Source organism: Aulostomus chinensis, chromosome 4, assembly GCF_037954235.1.
Source record: "Aulostomus chinensis isolate RoL2024-O1b breed Wild chromosome 4, RoL_Achi_v1.0, whole genome shotgun sequence".
NCBI classification, from domain to species: domain Eukaryota; kingdom Metazoa; phylum Chordata; class Actinopteri; order Syngnathiformes; family Aulostomidae; genus Aulostomus; species Aulostomus chinensis.
The window spans coordinates 22,983,550-23,003,100 of record NC_141323.1 but is presented as its reverse complement, the minus strand read 5'-3'; the positions used below and the strand labels follow the sequence as shown (position 1 = coordinate 23,003,100).

At 42.5% G+C, this 19,551-nt stretch overlaps 7 non-coding genes and 4 pseudogenes across 7 annotated transcripts; 9 read left to right on the top strand and 2 right to left on the bottom strand.

The window, feature by feature from the left end:
* The window catches only part of LOC147263848 (5S ribosomal RNA), a 119-nt pseudogene extending 96 nt beyond the window's left edge, over window positions 1-23 (top strand).
* Window positions 24-333: 310 nt separating this feature from the next.
* Window positions 334-451, top strand: LOC147263847 (5S ribosomal RNA; annotated as a pseudogene).
* A 310-nt stretch (window positions 452-761) lies between these two features.
* On the top strand, window positions 762-880 carry LOC147263846 (5S ribosomal RNA; annotated as a pseudogene).
* Window positions 881-1,190: 310 nt separating this feature from the next.
* On the top strand, window positions 1,191-1,309 carry LOC147263845 (5S ribosomal RNA). The gene has a single exon (XR_015113493.1). It is a non-coding gene; the product is annotated as a 5S ribosomal RNA (ribosomal RNA).
* A 309-nt stretch (window positions 1,310-1,618) lies between these two features.
* On the top strand, window positions 1,619-1,737 carry LOC147263844 (5S ribosomal RNA). The gene has a single exon (XR_015115217.1). It is a non-coding gene; the product is annotated as a 5S ribosomal RNA (ribosomal RNA).
* Window positions 1,738-2,048: 311 nt separating this feature from the next.
* LOC147263843 (5S ribosomal RNA) lies at window positions 2,049-2,167 on the top strand. The gene has a single exon (XR_015114485.1). It is a non-coding gene; the product is annotated as a 5S ribosomal RNA (ribosomal RNA).
* A 311-nt stretch (window positions 2,168-2,478) lies between these two features.
* Window positions 2,479-2,597, top strand: LOC147263842 (5S ribosomal RNA; annotated as a pseudogene).
* Window positions 2,598-9,583: 6,986 nt separating this feature from the next.
* On the top strand, window positions 9,584-9,702 carry LOC147263841 (5S ribosomal RNA). The gene has a single exon (XR_015114669.1). It is a non-coding gene; the product is annotated as a 5S ribosomal RNA (ribosomal RNA).
* An 875-nt stretch (window positions 9,703-10,577) lies between these two features.
* On the bottom strand, window positions 10,578-10,650 carry trnak-uuu (transfer RNA lysine (anticodon UUU)). Its single transcript has one exon. It is a non-coding gene; the product is annotated as a tRNA-Lys (tRNA).
* Window positions 10,651-10,893: 243 nt separating this feature from the next.
* Window positions 10,894-10,966, bottom strand: trnaf-gaa (transfer RNA phenylalanine (anticodon GAA)). The gene has a single exon. It is a non-coding gene; the product is annotated as a tRNA-Phe (tRNA).
* A 3,569-nt stretch (window positions 10,967-14,535) lies between these two features.
* On the top strand, window positions 14,536-14,617 carry trnas-gcu (transfer RNA serine (anticodon GCU)). Its single transcript has one exon. It is a non-coding gene; the product is annotated as a tRNA-Ser (tRNA).
* The last annotated feature ends 4,934 nt before the right edge of the window (window positions 14,618-19,551 follow it).

The window sequence follows — 19,551 nt, the reverse complement described above, 5'->3', positions numbered from 1 at the left end:
GGGAATACCAGGTGCTGTAAGTTTTTTGTTTCATTGTGAGGAAAGGGCAGCTTTTAGTCTTTGGGGACCAGCATGAGCGACCTTCCCTCACACACCTTTTCTTGAAGCGCCCTCCGCAGCTTTGGAATTGAATTTCATGCAGTGTGTAATTTGAATTAGACAGATGGCAGATGCAGTACTTTTCTCTCAATGAAATCAACATTCTTTTCGTTGTATTGACAGGACACCTATTTGGCGTGTGAAAAGACCCTGAGGCTGTTGCGCATCACTTTTTTTTCTGAGGTTGTAAAGTGAGTGAAATGAATATAGAGCCCATGTGTGTCAGAGTCAAGGGCTTACGGCCATACCACTCTAAACACGCCCAATCTCGTCTGATCTCGGAAGCTAAGCAGGGTCGGGCCTGGTTAGTACTTGCATGGAGACCGCCTGGGAATACCAGGTGCTGTAAGCTTTTTTGTTTCATTGTGAGGAATGGGCAGCTTTGAGTCTTTGGGGACCAGCATGAGCGAGCTTCCCTCACACACCTTTTCTTGAAGCGCCCTCCGCAGCTTTGGAATGGAATGTCATGAAGTGGTTAATTTGAAGTAGACAGATGGCAGATGCAGTACTTTTCTCTCGATGACATCAACATTCTTTTCTTTGTATTGACAGGACACCTATTTGGCGTGTGAAAAGACCCTGAGGCTTTTGCGCATCACTTTTTTTCTGAGGTTTTAAAGTGAGTGAAATGGATATAGAGCCCATGTGTGTCAGAGTCAAGGGCTTACGGCCATACCACTCTGATCACGCCCGATCTCGTCTGACCTCGGAAGCTAAGCAGGGTCGGGCCTGGTAAATACTTGGATTGGAGACTGCCTGGGAATACCAGGTGCTGTAAGGTTTTTTTTTTCTTCGTGAGGAAAGGGCAGCTTTGAGTCTTTGGGGACCAGCATGAGCGAGCTTCCCTTACACACCTTTTCTTGAAGCGCCCTCCGCAGCTTCGGAATGGAATTTCATGCAGTGTGTAATTTGAAGTAGACAGATGGCAGATGCAGTACTTTTCTCTGGATGACATAAACATTCTTTTCTTTGTATTGACAGGACACCTATTTGGCGTGTGAAAAGACCCTGAGGCTGTTGCGCATCACTTATTTTCTGAGGTTGTAAAGTGAGTGAAATGGATATAGAGCCCATGTGTGTCAGAGTCAAGGGCTTACAGCCATACCACTCTGAACACGCCCGATCTCGTCTGATCTCGGAAGCTAAGCAGGGTCGGGCCTGCTTAGTACTTGGATGGGAGACCGCCTGGGAATACCAGGTGCTGTAAGTTTTTTGTTTCATTGTGAGGAAAGGGCAGCTTTGAGTCTTTGGGGACCAGCATGAGCGACCTTCCCTCACACACCTTTTCTTGAAGCGCCCTCCGCAGCTTTGGAATTGAATTTCATGCAGTGTGTAATTTGAAGTAGACAGATGGCAGATGCAGTACTTTTCTCTAGATGACATCAACATTCTTTTCGTTGTAATGACAGGACACCTATTTGGCGTGTGAAAAGACCGTGAGGCTGTTGCACATCACTTTTTTTCTGAGGTTGTAAAGTGAGTGAAATGGATATAGAGCCCATGTGTGTCAGAGTCAAGGGCTTACGGCCATACCACTCTGAACACGCCCGATGTTGTCTGATCTCGGAAGCTAAGCAGGGTCGGGCCTGGTTAGTACTTGAATGGGAGACCGCCTGGGAATACCAGGTGCTGTAAGCTTTTTTCTTTCATTGTGAGGAATGGGCAGCTTTGAGTCTTTGGGGACCAGCATGAGCGAGCTTCCCTCATACACCTTTTCTTGAAGCGCCTTTCCGCAGCTTTGAAATTGAATGTCATGCAACGTGTAATTTGAAGTAGTCAGATGGCAGATGCAGTACTTTTCTCTCGATGACATCAACATTCTTTTCTTTGTCTTGACAGGACACCTATTTGGCGTGTGAAAAGACCCTGAGGCTGTTGCGCATCACTTTTTTTCTGAGGTTGTAAAGTGAGTGAAATGGATATAGAGCCCATGTGTGTCAGAGTCAAGGGCTTACGGCCATACCACTCTGAACACGCCCGATCTCGTCTGATCTCGGAAGCTAAGCAGGTTCGGGCCTGGTTAGTACTTGGATGGGAGACCGCCTGGGAATACCAGATGCTGTAAGCTTTTTTGTTTCTTTGTGAGAAAAGGGCAGCTTTGAGTCTTTGGGGACCAGCATGAGCGAGCTTCCCTTTCACACCTTTTCTTGAAGCGCCCTCCGCAGCTTTGGAATGGAATGTCATGCAGTGTGTAATTTGAAGTAGACAGATGGCAGATGCAGTACTTTTCTCTCAATGAAATCAACATTCTTTTCGTTGTATTGACAGGACACCTATTTGGCGTTTGAAAAGACCGTGAGGCTGTTGCGCATCACTTTTTTTTCTGAGGTTGTAAAGTGAGTGAAATGAATATAGAGCCCATGTGTGTCAGAGTCAAGGGCTTACGGCCATACCACTCTAAACACGCCCAATCTCGTCTGATCTCGGAAGCTAAGCAGGGTCGGTCCTGGTTAGTACTTGCATGGGAGACCGCCTGGGAATACCAGGTGCTGTAAGCTTTTTTGTTTCTTTGTGAGGAAAGGGCAGCTTTCAGTCTTTGGGGACCAGCATGAGCGAGCTTCCCTCACACACCTTTTCTTGAAGCGCCCTCCGCAGCTTTGGAATGGAATGTCATGAAGTGTGTAATTTGAAGTAGACAGATGGCAGATGCAGTACTTTTCTCTCAATGAAATCAACATTCTTTTCGTTGTATTGACAGGACACCTATTTGGCGTGTGAAAAGACCGTGAGGCTGTTGCACATCACTTTTTTTCTGAGGTTGTAAAGTGAGTGAAATGGATATAGAGCCCTTGTGTGTCAGAGTCAAGGGCTTACGGCCATACCACTCTGAACACGCATGCGCCAATCAGACGGTACGCTGACAGCACGACACACGGTGGTCGCGGACTCCGCTTTTCCCATTTCTTTCGTTTTTTTCAGCCTTTTTCATTGTTCTTCTTTATTTTCCGTGCATTTTTGGTTCGTTTTTAGAGTGAACATTTTTTCCCCCCGACAGTTTTTATACTGATCGGGGGAGGTCAATTTGAGTTTTTTTTTTCCTAATTGAAAACTTTCGGACGGACCAAATGGATTTGAACTCTGCAAACGGATTTCAGATTACGAGCATGGAAAACGGACTTGACATAAACGCACAAACAGGTGAAGAAAATGAAAAATGGTTGCTTGTTAAAAGAAACAATCAGAAACGAAACATGAAGAAGTCGGAAGGAAAACTGCCGGAGGGAAATGCGAGAGCGGCTTCCGCAGCGACAGCGGGGGAAAGACGGCGAGCAGCGGCTGATTCAGAGGAGATGTGTGGAAGGAGCGCTGGAGCCGGTCCACAGGCAACGAGAGCTGGTGGCCTGAAGAACAGAGCTGAAGACGTGGTTCCGAGAAGACCTGGGCAGCGAGGAGCTACTGGAGAGGCGACGGAGAGTGAGAGAGAATTGGCGGCGGAAAGAGATGCGGCGTCTTTTGGGGAAAGGCAGCTGCAGCAGCGACATGGAGCGGCGAAATCTGCGGGTGGCGACCACAAGTCTGACAGAGAACTGACGGTCAGTGTCGAGGTAACTGGGCAGGATGAAGTCCCAGTTCTCGAATTAATGAGATGCATAAGAGCACTGTGTGGAGGTTTAATAGCCTGTAGGGCGACAGGGCCGCAGAAATATGAAATTACCATGTCACACATCAAAGGGAAAGAGAGAATCCTAGATGGTTTCAAAATTGGGGACAACACAGTGCATGTCAAAGATCTGTGTAATGATGAACTCATGGTTTCTTTTTTAAGCTTACCAGCTTACATCAGAGATGAGGAAATTTTACAAAAGCTAGAAGGGTGGGGAGTCTCAGCTGCATCAACTATAAGGAGGAGGATGTGGCCGGGTACGCAAATTGCTGATGGGACGCGGTTTCTCAAAGTAAAATTTACAGACAAGGTCCAATCTCTGCCTTATTCAGCACGGTTTGACACAGCAATAGGACCGGAATATTTCAGGGTCATACATGATAGGCAGGCTAGGGTGTGTAGGATGTGCCTCCAGCCGGGGCACATCCTAAGGGACTGTCCTGAGTTCTCCTGCCATAAGTGTGGTGTCCAGGGGCATTATGCAAGGGAGTGCAACAGGAAACCTAATAAGATACAGAAATGTGAGGTGTGTTGGAACAAAATTGATGAATGTAATTGTAATTATAGTGATGAGGATATTGTGGTGGAATCTGGATCTGAGGAGCTGTACAGTGAGATGGAAGGTTTAAGTGAGGGAGGAACGGAGGATGAGGAGGAAGATGACGAGGTGGGTAGTGGCGCCGCCAAGCAGGCTGCCGGTGAGGGTTACGCCCCTCAGAGAACCCAGAGCCCTCCTAAAGTGGTGCAGAGCCCAGGCACAAGGCTTGGTTCAAGTCTGAATGACATGAGCACTGACTCAGGCCCACAGCAGAGAGGAAAGGATGGAGGAGGAAACGGGTCCGAAAAGGAGCCGGAGCCTTCTCAACTCCTGGAATCAATGGAGGTAGGGGACACCCCAAGAGAATTGCAGCCGGCGGCAGCCACATCCACCAGGGTACCTGCCTTAAATGTGCCCTCCACCTTCCCTCCTCAGAGTAGATCAAACAGTGACTCGGAAATGGACTTTGCCACAATCAAAAATATTTGGAAAAAGCACACCTCAATAAAAGATGCTGCGATGAAGAAAAAACAGAAGAAAGAAGGAGGGAGAGGTAAAAAATCTTGAGGGAAAATTGGCTGTTTAAAGGTTTTTTTGGTCTGACCATGTTTCTGCTGCACTCCCTTAATGTCAATGGACTCCGCACTTATGGCAGGATGACCGCCATTTTACTTAAAAGCAAGTGTGACATTCTCTGCTTACAGGAGACAAGGTGGGAAGGGGATAGCGTGGCGGCAGCAAGCAAAATGTGGGAAGGAGATGTCTTTTTTAGCAACGGCACAAGTAAATCTTGTGGCGTAGCTATTTTAGTAAAAAAGACTATAAGTACCAATAGCAAGTTAATATATCATGACAAGAAAGGTAGAATACTTATTATAGATGTTTGCATAAACAATAGAACATACAGAATTGTTAACATATATGCCAGTAACTGTGGAAAGGAAAGGAAAATGTTTCTAAATAGTATAAGCAGATGGATAGATCATAGAACCATAATAATAGGAGATTTCAATATCGCATTAACTAAGGATGATATATCAATTAACAATGTATACAAGAATGACACAAGCAGAACTGAGCTATATAATTTAATGAATATTCACAATTTGACAGATGTATGGAGAATTCACAACCCATTCAAGAAAGAGTACTCCAGAAGACAGGTTGTGCAGGGAAAAATGAAACAAGCCAGAATATATTTATGTCTAGCGGCCCCTGAAGCAACAAAACAGATCAATAAAATACAATATAATTATAACGCATGGAGTGATCACGCAACAATTGAGTGTTACTTGGGTGCTGCAGGAGGTTTCGGGGGGGAGGTACCTGGTGCCTCAACTCCAGCCTCCTGGCAGATTCAATTTACGTTAAAAAAATCACAAAACTGCTTGATTATGCAAAAATTGAAATGAAAATAGAAAATAATTTTATAGAAAAGTGGGAAATTCTAAAGCAAAGAATTAAAAGAAGTAGTATAAATTATAGTAAAGAGAAAAAGTGGAGAGAGGAGCTGGAAGAAAATCGACTAAGAAAATTAATCAATCATGAAATAGCATTATTTGATAAAGAACCGAACAGAAACACAGAAAACTATGAATTATATAAAGCAAAACTAGGAAACATAGAAAAAATAAAATGCAGAGGTGCAATGATAAGAAGCAGAGTTAAAAATTTAGTAGAAGGAGAAAAATGCACCGCATATTTTTTGGGGCTCGAAAAGCAAAAACAAAACAAAACTATAATAGAAAAAATCAACGATATAACTGGAAAAGAATATGACGATCAAGAAAATATACTAAGAGTAACTACAGAGTTTTATAAAGAATTATTTGATAATGGATATAGCAATAGCGAAGAGGTAGACAAGTTGTTATCAAATATCCAAACTAGTATTTCAGTGGAGGATAAGGAATGGTCTGATGCACAAATTACTATTAATGAGATAAAGACGGCAATAGATAGCTTAAATAAAAACAAAAGTCCAGGGGTAGATGGTTTAACAGCAGAATTTTATATTTGTTTCAAAGAGCAGATAGCTCCCCTGTTGCTGTCATTGTACCACTCAATGGAACGGGAACAGAGAACATCCAATACATTCACTGCAGGAATAATTTCACTTATCTACAAAAATAAAGGTTCAAAACAGGATATAACAAACTATAGACCAATAAGTTTACTCAATACAGATTACAAGATACTGACCAAAACACTGGCAAACAGGCTTAAACTTACAATAGGAACCATTATTGGTAATACACAGGCATACGGCATACCAGATAGAGACATCATAGATACGATCCTTACAATAAAGGATACCGTCAGGACAATGGCAGCACAGGGGGGGTATCTGCTCGGAATTGATTTGGAGAAAGCGTTCGACAGAGTAGAACATCTTTTCTTATATAAAACTTTAAAAAGATTTGGATACGGTGAAGGCTTTATTAGATGGATTAAATTATTATACGATAACGCATACAGTCAAATAAAGATAAATGGACAACTAACAGAAAAGATCAAATTAAAAAGATCGGTAAGGCAAGGATGCCCGCTTTCGGCTCTTTTATACAGTATTGTTGCTGAGCCACTAGCTTTAAGTATAATGAATGATAAGAATATTATAGGTATAAAAACATATAGAGACAAAGTCGTTAAAATAGCACAATTTGCGGATGATATCAATATAATGTTTAAAAATGAAGAAAATTTAAATTATATTATAAAACATCTAGAAAGATATGAAAAAGCATCAGGAGCTAAGGTTAACAGAAATAAGTCAGAAATGATGGAATTCGGTAAAAATAGTTTAAAAAATAATTGGGGTTTTAGCACTAAAGAATACAGGAAAATACTGGGTGTATACATTGATAAAAATGAAGGGGAAGCCAGGGACTTAGGGTGGAGAGAACTTGTAAAAAAGGTAGAAAATACACTTAATTTATGGAGAAGTAGGGGTTTAAGCCTGAGAGGAAAGGTAATTGTCATCAATGCCTTAATACTGTCAAAAATTAATCATGTTTTGTGGGCCTGTGAGCTACCGCAGTGGGCACTAAATTCGCTCAATGAAGCGATCTCCTCCTTCCTTTGGAGGGGAAAGGGAAATTCGATCGCTCATCGGGTGATAATTGCTAATAAAAGGGAGGGGGGATTAGGACTAATTGACATCAGTGCAAAAAAAGATGCACTCAGGGCCAAATTAGTTAGAAATTTTCTCGATTGGAACAGGCAGTACCCCTGGGAGGACACAATGGCGGGCTACCTGGCTGAGTACGGGGAGGGGGAGAAACTCCCTCTTTATCACCTCCTTCCTGGGAAAAGCCATGGCTCGCTACCGATGTTCTACCAGGAGGTGCTAGAGGCATGGGGCAAATTCCTGCCCCACCTCAGGCCTAAGTGCAGTCAGAAAAGTCATGTGCTGCAGTTACCTTTTCTCGAAAGCACCTTTTTCACACACAATGGTAGGACACTTAAATGCAGGGCACTTCAGCAACATAATATAACAAGGGTCGGTCAAGTGGTGGGGGAAAGGGGTCTGTTCAGTCTCAGGAAAGTCACAACCCAACTCAAAAAAACAGGGACACCGTGCAGAAAGGATTACCTCAATGGACTAGGTAACAAAATCAACAGAAACATAACCTCACTGTGGAGAAACTTAATCATCACGGACAAATCGAGAGCAGACCCCGAACTCCCACCGCTTGAGCTTGTCACACAGTACACAGGGAAAGAGCTGTCACAGGTGAAAACAAAGGACTGGTACACCATAGGGATTAACTCAATTAAACGCACTCCAAAAGCAGAAAAACACTGGGCACAATTATTCAAGGGAATACCGATAGGAAAAATCTGGCAAAACCTTAACATACCTTACATGGACAGCAATACTTTCAAGCTAGAATTCAATATCAGACACAGGAGAATTTTCACAGGAATCAAATTACACCAGATTAATAAGGAAAACTACAGTAGGACATGCCAAATCTGCAATAAAGAACCGGAAGACCAGGAGCATCTATTCATCAACTGCAAGGAATCGGATAAATTTAGGAATTTCATAAGGATGCTACTGCAAGAGCACTGCAATTTCAGTTTGACAGATGAAACACTATGGACATGGACTCTTCTCTTTGGTACAACACTGAAACAAAAGGATCAGAACAGGACTCTCATAAATACCATACTCACTTTTGCAAAAAAATCAATATGGACAACTAGAAACTACGCTCTCTATGAAAAGAAGAAAATAAACATATTTGGGTTTTTTTACACAACACTCTTGACGCACCTACAAATCTTACATGACATGGACAAGGATATTTTTGAAAACACTTTCTGCAGGAAAAACACATTTTTCAACATAGCAAATGGCAAAATTGAAATCAACAAGATTGACAATGGTATGTTTTCTCTTCAAATTCCCAGCTAAGTAGTCTCTTTTTTTATCAAGCAAAGTATTTTTCAAATTTAATAAAGGGGTGAGCAAACTGGGTGGTTTATGTTTTTCGTGTGTTTAACATTTCATTTTGATAAAATTTCATTAAAAAAAAAAAAATTTGTGTGTGTGACACTTCACGACAGGAATTTGTTCTTTTTAGTCCCATGAGTTTTTTCTCTCTCTTTAATTTTTATTTATTTTTTTTTGGAATGACCTGCATCGCTCCAGTGGCTATAGGCACATAGTGTTGGTTTATTTGTCTAAATTTAACTTAATTTAAAATAAAAATTAAAAAAAACAACAACAAAAAAACAAGAAAAAAAAACCTCTGATGGTGTTTTCATCAAGTTCGAGGTGTATCAAGGGTGGGGTTTTTTTTTGGTAAGATTTCTTTCCTGAAGGAATTTATTTTTTATATAATTGTTAAATTTTGTCATGTAAATAAGAATGTACAGTTGGTAAAAATGTATGATGTATTTTGGATAATAAAAGACAAAAAAAAAAACACGCCCGATCTCGTCTGATCTCGGAAGCTAAGCAGGGTCGGGCCTGGTTAGTACTTGGATGGGAGACTGCCTGGGAATACCAGGTGCTGTAAGCTTTTTTGTTTCGTTGTGAGGAAAGGGCAGCTTTGAGTCTTTGGGGACCAGCATGAGCGAGCTTCCCTCACACACCTTTTCTTGAAGCGCCCTCTGCAGCTTTGGAATGGAATGTCATGCAGCGTGTAATTTGAAGTAGACAGATGGCAGATGTAGTACTTTTCTCTAGATGACATCAACATTCTTTTCTTTTATTGATAGGACACCCATTTGGCGTGTGAAAAGACCGTGAGTCTGTTGCGCATCACTTTTTTTCTGAGGTTGTAAAGTGTGTGAAATGGATATAGAGCCCATGTGTGTCAGAGTCAAGGGCTTACGACCATACCACTCTGAACACGCCCGATCTCGTCTGATCTCGGAAGCTAAGCAGGGTCGGGCCTGGTTAGTACTTGGATTGGAGACTGCTTGGGAATACCAGGTGCTGTAAGCTTTTTTGTTTCTTTGTGAGGAAAGGGCAGCTTTGAGTCTTTGGGGACCAGCATGAGCGAGCTTCCCTCACACACCTTTTCTTGAAGCGCCTTTCTGCAGCTTTGAAATTGAATGTCATGCAGTGTGTAATTTGAAGTAGACAGATGGCAGATGCAGTGCACTGGGCTTCTCTCTACTCCTCTCTCTCCTCCTATATGTGTCATACATTAATTATACTCATAGGTATTACTAACTTGTCTCCTTCTCAGGAGCCTTTTAGGCTCCCCTCATTCCAGATCTGGGTGCTGCTGGAGGAGGCTGCAGAGCTGAAGAGGCTCAAGGTGCCACCCGTAGCTCCACCTACTCACATCACCGTCTGTCCATCAGTCTCTCTCTCTCTTTATCTCTGTCCCTCTCTTTCCTTCTACATAGCCGTCTTCCTCCATTATCTGTTTTGTTCCTGTTCTCTTTCCCCCCAACCGGTCAAAGCAGAAGGCCGTCCCCATTGAGCCTGGATCTGCTCGATGTTCCTGCCTGTTAAAAGGAAGGTTTTTGTCGCCGCTGTTGCAGGATGTGCTTGCTGATGGAGAATTGTTGGGTGTAGATTCATTGAAGGAGTTTGGTACTGGACCTGCTCTACCTGTAAAGTGTCATGAGATAAGTTTTGTTGTGATTTGGTGCAATATAAATAAAATTAACTTGACCAGTGTTATTTGTGGTCTTTCGTTAATTGCATGCCACATGAAATTATTATTAGTCACTTTTATCTCACATTTGACCTGCAGCTACAGTCTCACAGTGGCAAGACGAGAACACTTCTACTTCTGATGATAACAGTTTGTTCAACACGAAACTTCATCCAGTACCATGTTGTCAAACACTGGAACACCAGCACAGCGCCTGAACAGGGACTTGAACCCTGGACCCTCAGATTAAAAGTCTGATGCTCTACCGTCTGAGCTACTCAGGCTCTTTCTACAGCATTTAGACAGGAAAAGAAACACCTGTGAAGGTCAAACTGCTGCTTTCTTGACTTGTTCAATCCTCCATGTCCAAGTCCACCATGCTTTTGATTGGCTCTGATTCTCTGTGGCAAAATCCAGCAAGAGGCTCCAAAAATGTCTTGAATGTCATAAGAATGCACAGGACAAGATGTTAGTTTCCTTCATGTCTGCAGTTCCTCCACTGGAAAGTAAAGTCAGTGCTGTTCCTCTGCTGAAACCTGGGATCGGACCAGGGACCTTTAGATCTTCAGTCTAACGCTCTCCCAACTGAGCTATTTCAGCTCAGAGGGAGGGCCCTGCTTCTCTCCTCTTCTCTCCCTATAATCTCTTCCACTCTCACTAGAACTTAGAGAGGATTTGAGCCTCTGAAGTCATGACACATTGAACAGTTCGACAGGACCATTTTTGATGAATGTCTGAATCAAACAAGCCTTTTTTGTTTCTCTTCTTCCCAGTTGCCTCAACATTTTGTGAGCCAATAATTCCACATCTGTACCAGACACACCTCTGGTTGGTGGGTTTTCTGGATCTTTCTGTTCTAACAGTGTCTTTTATCTTAAATATGCCACTTTCACATGAAAACATCAATAACAGGACAATATCAAAACTATTATTGCTGCTGTTGCTGTTGTTGGTTGTGTGTCTGTCTTCCATCCCCCTGTCCCCCTGTCTTTCTCTCTGCTTGTCTTTCACCCTCATCTTGTTCCCCATCTTTTTGTCATTCTCTCCCTCATTTCTCTCTGTCTTTTGTCTTTTCTTCTCTATATTTGTCTTCTGCTGCTCCAGGATCAGCTCCTATCACACAGTGGTCCAGAACCATGATGAAGCCTGATCATGAATGTGAGCAAAGCTCTTGGAACAGGCCTGCTGCCACCACAACTAAGATCCTGCAGGTCACTAGAAACTCCAGTGTCCAGCTGACAAGTGGACTTTCCTCTGATCTGTGGTGGTGCTGAGTTTAGCAAACATCTCCAACAAGAAGATGAAGGAGGCCATCAACTCCTCCAAGCTCAACATCTATACTGGCTTTACTGGGAGATCAGGAGGTCAAAGCAGATCTTCACCCTCGACCTCAGATGGTTTCTACTCACAGAGATGAGGGACCAGTTCAAACCAGCTACCTGGAGCTCCCTTAAGCCATTGTCCCCATCAGCTAACATCTAGATCTGGACCTGCACCGGTGCTGATTTGTGTCTTGAGTCCCCAGAGTTTGTTGAACCAGAGAGGCTTCAACTGGTGACGGTCGTACAACCAAGTGTGAAGGTGAGCCTGCATTGTCTGATCTGGAGCTAACAGGGGAATTAGCAAGTGCTCTGACTGTTCTAGAGTTGCTGCTGAGTTGAATTTGAATTTATTTGTTGAAATGTTCCAGTTTCTATGAGGTCAGGGAAGATTGGTGTGGATCTAAAGGTCCCTGGTTGGATCCCAGGACATTGTTTTGGCTCATTTGAACATTTTCAAACCCTCGTTGCTCAGATTTTACATGAATTTGATCATGACTTTTGGACAAATGTTTTGTTTATTAATTAAATAATCACTTCAGTTATGATTTTAGTGAGTCACCCAGACTTGGTCTATAACAAAAGTTAGTCTGGTTATTATTCAGTTTCCAGTCAGTAGGGACACACACACACGCACACACACACACACACACACACACACACAGCCTGTCTTTGGTATAAAATGGTCTGTCACGTTCACGTTGGAAGATTTCTCTGACTCCATTGTGAATAAAGAGATTCTTCATCTGACACCTGAGTCTTGATCCACTGATTCCTCTGATCCACCTCTTTCTGCTCCAACAAGGCTGACATGAATCAGGTGGGTCCATGTCATCCAATCAGTAGGTTTCTCTTCTCAATTAATTTTCTTCATCCCAGTTTAGATTGATTCTTCTCAGCCTAATGAAGGAGCATCTGATCAGGTGTTTGACTGCTTGTTGGTTGTAATTCCATAGATTTTAATCTCAGATGTTATAGAATTAATAAGAACATCTTAAAGACCTTTGTCCAACACTTGAAACTCACCTGTCTGTGGAGGCCCAACTGGCCTTTGGTAGTGAGGTGGTGGACGCATGTGAATGAAATGAGGCTCGTGTTGCTGTGAGGAGCCACTAGAGGGAGACACCTGTCGTTCCTCCCAGCTGACAATGAGGCTTCACAGCTGCATTTGAAGCTGTCCTTTATGAGTCACAACTGTCTTGAGCTCAGGAGCCAAACTCACCGAAAAAATATGCAAGTGGCTCTGGACAAAAGCGTCTGCTCAATGAAATTGTAGGATTGTAGAATTCTATAAATGTATAATATAATTGTAGAAATGCTCTCTCTCACCACCCCCCAAAGTCTGTGCCAGGGTCTCTGGCCAGTGGTCAATGGCTCATATCACCTGCCCAGGATGGATCCAGCTTGCTTGTCTTTTTAATTCTGCACTTATTAGAGACCTGGAAACAAAGGAATGCTGAAAAAGAGAAAATAGGACCTCACACAAATGGGCTTGTGACACAATTTTAAAGAATTGTGTGAATGTGAATCTTTTACAAATGTGTGTGTGAATGTGGTTGTTGTGGCCAAGTGGTGAAGGCGATGGACTAGAAATCCATTGGGGTCTCCCTGCTCAGGTTGGAGTCCTGCCAACAACGTTAAAGTGTTGATGTTCTGGAGGAGACAACATCTGATCTTTGTTAGATCCACGAGTCAAAGGTTTTCTTTAAAGTGCTGCAGCAGCTGAGGATGAGGGAGAGACAGAATTACAAACCATCTTCGTGAGGACATTTTGAAAAATGATGACATTTTGCCACAGTTATTATTGACTTGGAACACTGCAAAAATATCCCCACTCCAAAAACCCTCCTCTTCAACTTTGTACCCAAGTTGTCTACTCATCAGGCACCACATTGTCCAGGATGTTCAGTCAAAAAGTCATGAATGATTTTAAAAATGTCCATCAAACACAAAATAAGGCTTCAAATAGGTAAAATCACCATCTGTAGACTAAACCAATATGCTGATGTGATCCTTTGATTAGTTTAGGATCAGTCAGAGATCAAAGACTGAAGCAGGAGATCAATGCTCAGAACACAGAGATCAAAGACAGAATTCAGACATCAGAGACAGAATTCAGATATCAAACACATACCTGATGGAGGCTCCACCCCCCCCCCCAGACAGTTTCCATGTAAGTCGTAAGTTTTATTTTTAAAGCGCCAAATCACAACAAGTGTTATCTTCTTTTTATTCAAGATTGAAGCTCCATACAAGACAGAGTTTGTAGACAAGAACATCACAGCCTGGGAAGCTTTCACTTCTTTTGATGGACAGCTTTGATTTCAGGTTCTACCTCTCTAAAATTGAAAGTAAAGTAAATGAAGCACCTGTGAAGGTAAAACTGATGATGTCATGACTTGTTCAGTCCTCCAACGTTAAAGTCCAACAAGCTTTTGATTGTCTCTGATTCTCTGTGGCAAAATCCAACAAGAGGAAAAGAAAATCTTGAGGTTGTCTCACTTTTTTTTTTTAAAGAAACTCTGCATAGGACAGTGATAGGATGATTGTTTCCTTGGATGAAAAAGTCTGGTACTCTCATCTTCTTAAACATTTACTTGTTCAATCAGGACAAGAGAATCTGAGCTTGGATGTCATTTTGTAGTAAAAGGTGAATTAAACTTGTAAACATCAGCTGGTGTTCACTCTGATGATGTGTCGATGGTCTGTATTCTGCCTTCTGTAGCACGATGCTGCTGGGAAGAAGCCTGATTATGTCAGAGTTGTGTTCAGTGGCTCCTGCTGGGTCCATTTCTGAAAAATAGGCTCCAAAGAGTTCAGGTGTTTAAAAGCTCAGGGTTGCTGTCAGCAGACGAGGTGGCCGAGTGGTTAAGGCGATGGACTGCTAATCCATTGTGCTCTGCACGCATGGGTTCGAATCCCATCCTCGTCGTGAGCGATTCTGGTTTCTACTCCTACATTATGGAATTACTGTGAGGCTTTTAACTGACACAGATACCAGTTGAGTCAACTTCCCTTTCACAACCTGACCAAAACAACTCTGACACCCAGAGCTCACATGTGTCAATCACCTCTGTAGAAGGTCCCGCCCCCACAGAGCTATAAATCCTCCCATCAGTGAAGAAAACTGAAGACGCCTCTTGGATGAGAGCTGAAGCATCTTCAAGAAACCTGAAACAGTCCACTTGGTATGTTTAAATAATTCTACAATTTCTTTAAGCTTTTGTCCAAAGCCACGTGCATGTATCATATGTATATAATATATATGTGATACTCTTTCATCTACTCATGAACCAAAAATGCAGTCTAATACCAGTAATTTTGTGCAGAAAAATGTCATTTGTGCTCCTTCTTTTATTTATTTGTTTTAGTATTTTTTAATGTATTTACTTTCAATTCACATTTTGTCCATTAACTTCATAATCACTCTTCACAGTCGCCATCTCATCACATGACTAAAGTTTGGGTTCTGTATTGGTGGTAAAATATCCTTCCATGCCCCTCACTAGTTTGCATACAGAAAAGCATATTTTACTGGTTTCAAATCTCTTCGTGTGTTCTCTCACTTAAACCAGCTGTGGCAGCTTTCATTGTGTGATTGATTTTAAAATATAAAGATAGAACAGAACCATTGGAAGAAGATGTCAGGACATTTGAAGGAATGTAAATCTCCTCTTGAAATGTTGCAGTGTGCAGCTGAGGCTCTCTGGCAGTGGCACAAGGAGCCACAATGGCAGAACCTGGACCCTCCTGGAGGAGAACCACAGGTGAGGGCCTTCTTGGCTCCAGATTGATGGAAATCAAGTGTCTGAGGCTGTCAGCAGCCATGAAGTTGATCTGGTTGGGCACTGGTATTTTTTCTTTCTGCAGCTCAGGAGTGATTCAGTAGAAGAGTTTCAGAACAGCCAAGGTTGGGGACTGGAATTTTCAAATTTCCCCTGGAACCAGACAACCTTGGGAGGTAAAACCTCCAATCATAGCCAATCAGATGCAGCAGCAGAAAGAAGCTGTCATCTACCCTGACAGTCAGAGCATCAAGTCAAGAAAACATCAACCATCTTGGAGTTCCAAACCTTCACCTGTCAGATTCAGCTACTTCTTATTGTGGGACTTTTAATTTGAACACAATGGAATTTGGACAAGGAGTTTTCCTTCAAGTCCAAACATCATCGTCCAGCCTCCAACCAGAGGTCCATCTGTTATCATGGGAGCCACATGTGGAGTCTGGATTCTTTTCTAGAATGTGACGGCAATGACAGTCCTGCCAAGTGACATCACTGACATGAATGGATGACTTCAGTCACATGACTGGATGGCTTCAGTCACGGGACTGGATGGTTTTAGTCATGTGACTGGATGACTTCAGTCACATGACTGGATGACTTCAGTCACATGACTGGATGATTTGAAAATTTTGTTGTGGGCCTCTGGACCTTTTTTAAATCAGTAGTTGACCACAGGTAGCTTAGCCAACTGTTAACTAATTAACTTTTAGTCCAGACAAAGAATGTGGGTTGACAGTTATTCATACAAAGTCTTTGGTTTCAGATGCAGCCTCAACTGAGACTCCTGGTTCAGAGGATGGGTTTGTTTGCTGTCAGGTTGCCACCTTTCAGAAATGAAAATCAGGGACGCCCACCACGGCTCCTGGGGGCCATGACCACCAGGGGCCTGACTCCCATGAGGTGGGTGCCCACAGCAGTGGTGTGTTTTATTTTGTAGGTGTTTTTAGTCAAGGGGTGATCAAGAAAGCAATTCCTCCTACTTAAAGCTTGAAATGCTTTATCACCAATAAACACATTCTTTATTGTTCAACACTGAACTGCACAATGAACTTTTAAAATACAAACTCAATAAATGGAGAACTTTATGTGACTTAAGTTCATAACACATCAAAAGGTTTCCCTCCCTTCTTTTTCCAAGTCTCCTTCTTGTTCCTCCTTGCAGCTCTGGGGAACTCTTGGTCTCTCAAAGCCCTGTTGGAAAACTCTGAACAGGACTGCTCAAAGTTGAGAGTGATCACTCCTTTGAGCTCCATGGAGCTCCTGTTCCTGCAGTCACTCCATTTCTGCTTTTCATTTTGTGTTTGTATTAAAGTTCTATTGCTGAAAAAAAAGAGACTTTTTTGCCTTTTTCTTGAGGTAAATATATGAGGGTCGAAACTGACCCATAACACCATGGATGTTACAATAGTTAATAATATTAAAATGAATAATAAATAAAACCAATCCATGTCAGAGATGTGTTCTAACACCCCTCAGTAATGATCAGGAAACACAACAACATTTTGTTTATTTCTATGATTTTCTTGAGGTTCATTTGATCATTTTTTTAACTGAAATCGAGGTTTTACTGACTAAAAAAAGGTCCAGAGGCCCACAACAAAATATTCCCATCAATATTTCCATGGATAAGGAAGCCTAACAAGGTAACCAGGAGATGGGAAACAACTTGGATGATCGAAAATAGTTTTTAGTTTATTTTACAGCTGGTTGAAGACGAGGGTCAAAACTGACCTGTTAACATCAGAGATGGGAACAGAAAGCTAACACAAGAGGAAGGTTGAAGCTATGAAAAAGGAGTTTGATAAAAATCTTGAACTGACAGTAGAAATATCCTTTTGTATGTTTACCTTTGTTGACAGAAGTCACTTTAGCTTGGCAGTGAAAAGAATCTCTGCTAGCTTGACAAATAAGTGCACAAACTGGGTTCAAGCTGGACTTTGGACACTGGTATCTGCAACAACTCCCATCAACTCCTAATCTAGCATCTCTGCTGTGGTCAAACTATTTTACAGAACATTTGACAGACCTGTGGAGCAGTGAGGACAGACATGAGTTGATCCACATGATCCACTGAAGCGCCATTTTACCCTGCCACTGAGGTCACCAACATGAGCTGGAGTTGGGACTCTTGAACTGAACCTGGTATCACAGCGACACCTACTGCTGCAAAATGGAACAGCAACATTGAACCCAAGTACAGGATTGGAGGGAGACTGATGGTCGCTGTTTGGGTTTTTGAAGAACAAGGAGGGCGTTGGTTCAAGCTGGATTCTCAGAGACTATTTCCCCAACCTCTACATTGGAATCTACACTGTCATCCAGTCATGTGACTGAAGTCATCCAGTCATGTGACTGAAGTCATCCATTCATGTCAGTGATGTCACTTGGCAGGACTGTCATTGCCGTCACATTCTAGAAAAGAACCCAGACTCCACATTTACTCCTGTCTATTATTGTGTCCCACCCTCCTGGTTCTTACTCTGAATTCTCAGAGTTTATATCCAGTTCAGTTCTCAAAACAGATTCAGTCATGAGTGTAGATTAATTTCCTTTTCTCCACTGATTATATGTCAAGGTTTGTGTGTGGGGGTGGAGCCTATCCCAGCAGCCTTCGGACAAGAGGCGGGGTTCATCCTGGACAGGTCACCAGTCCATCACAGGGCCAACACACAGAGACAGACAACCATTCACACTCACAGCCACACCTACAGTCAATTTAGAGTATCAATCAGCCTCGTCCCCTCTTGATGTCTTTGGACTGTGGGAGGAAGCTGGAGTCCCAGAGAGAACCCACACAGGAACAGGGAGAACATGCAGACTCCACACAATTGGGGCTCAAATCTGGAACCTTCTTGCTGTGAGGCAACAGTGCTGACCACTGCACCATTGTGTCCCCTGAAAATGCCACCAGATCGTTTGGATTGTCTATAAAATCAAGTACACATGAACATGAAGAGGTCTTCACAGGGCTGGTGGTGCAATGGATAGCATGACTGACTACTGTCAGAAGATTCTAGCTTCAACTCCTGGCTCGCTCACTTAAAATTTTATACTGAGAAGCTTTCACACCTGAAGTGTGAACCACTGCTAAAAGTCCCTGAAATCCTCCAAGGTTTCCTCCTTGTCTGCTGTAAACATGAACACATGCATGGATCCTGCTACCTCTCACATGTTAAGCTGGCACTTGACAGTGACAGCAGGAGAACAAGAAATCCCAGTGTGTCATCAACATTTCCTGGAAACTAAATGACAGAAGCCAGTGGTGGCTGGTGAAAAAAATTCTTGGTGGGGCTGGTGTGCCAAAAACATTTCCGTGCCTAGTCTAGTATAATCATTCAAAAAGAGCAGCTGGACAATTATTAAATGTTTTAAAATAGTATTTACTTTCCTTCTTAAAATCGACAGTTTCAAAGACAAAAAAAAACAACAACAATTTACAACTACAGTAAATTTTATGCGATCAAATATTATACAATGATGTTAACTTTACAGAAGGTGATTTGAGCTTAATCTATACAATCCAAATCAACAATGTGTGTGTCTCTCTCTTTGTTCATCTGTGTCTGTCTCTGTCTCCTTCTCTGTCTCCATCTTTGTGTCCTTTTCTCTGTGTGTCTCTATCTCTGTTTGTCTGTCTCTTAGTGTGTGTGTCTCTCTCTGTCTCTCTCTCTTTGTGTCCGTCTCTCTTTCTCTCTTCGTCTACCTGTCTCTGTCCCTCTGTCTCTCTGTCTATTTGTTTCAGTCTTTCTGGGTGTGTGTTTGAATTCAGCAGTCATTTGTACAGGAACTTTGCTCGTCTCTCTTTCTGGGAGGCAAATTTCTCAATGACCCTGGTGTTGAAACCAGGAATGTTTCGTGTCAGTTTTTTCTCAGTGGAGAGCATAGCCAGAGCGTTGAGCCGATCTTGTGCCATGGTATTTGTAAGAAAAGTTTTTATCCTCTTCAAAGTGGAGAAGCACCTCTCAGATTCTGACGTTGTCATTGGTGTGGTGATGAGGATGTTGAGCAGACTTACAGTTTCAGTGAACGTGTCTTGAAGGTTATTTTCCATCAAAACCTGATAGAGAGCCAGTGCACCACT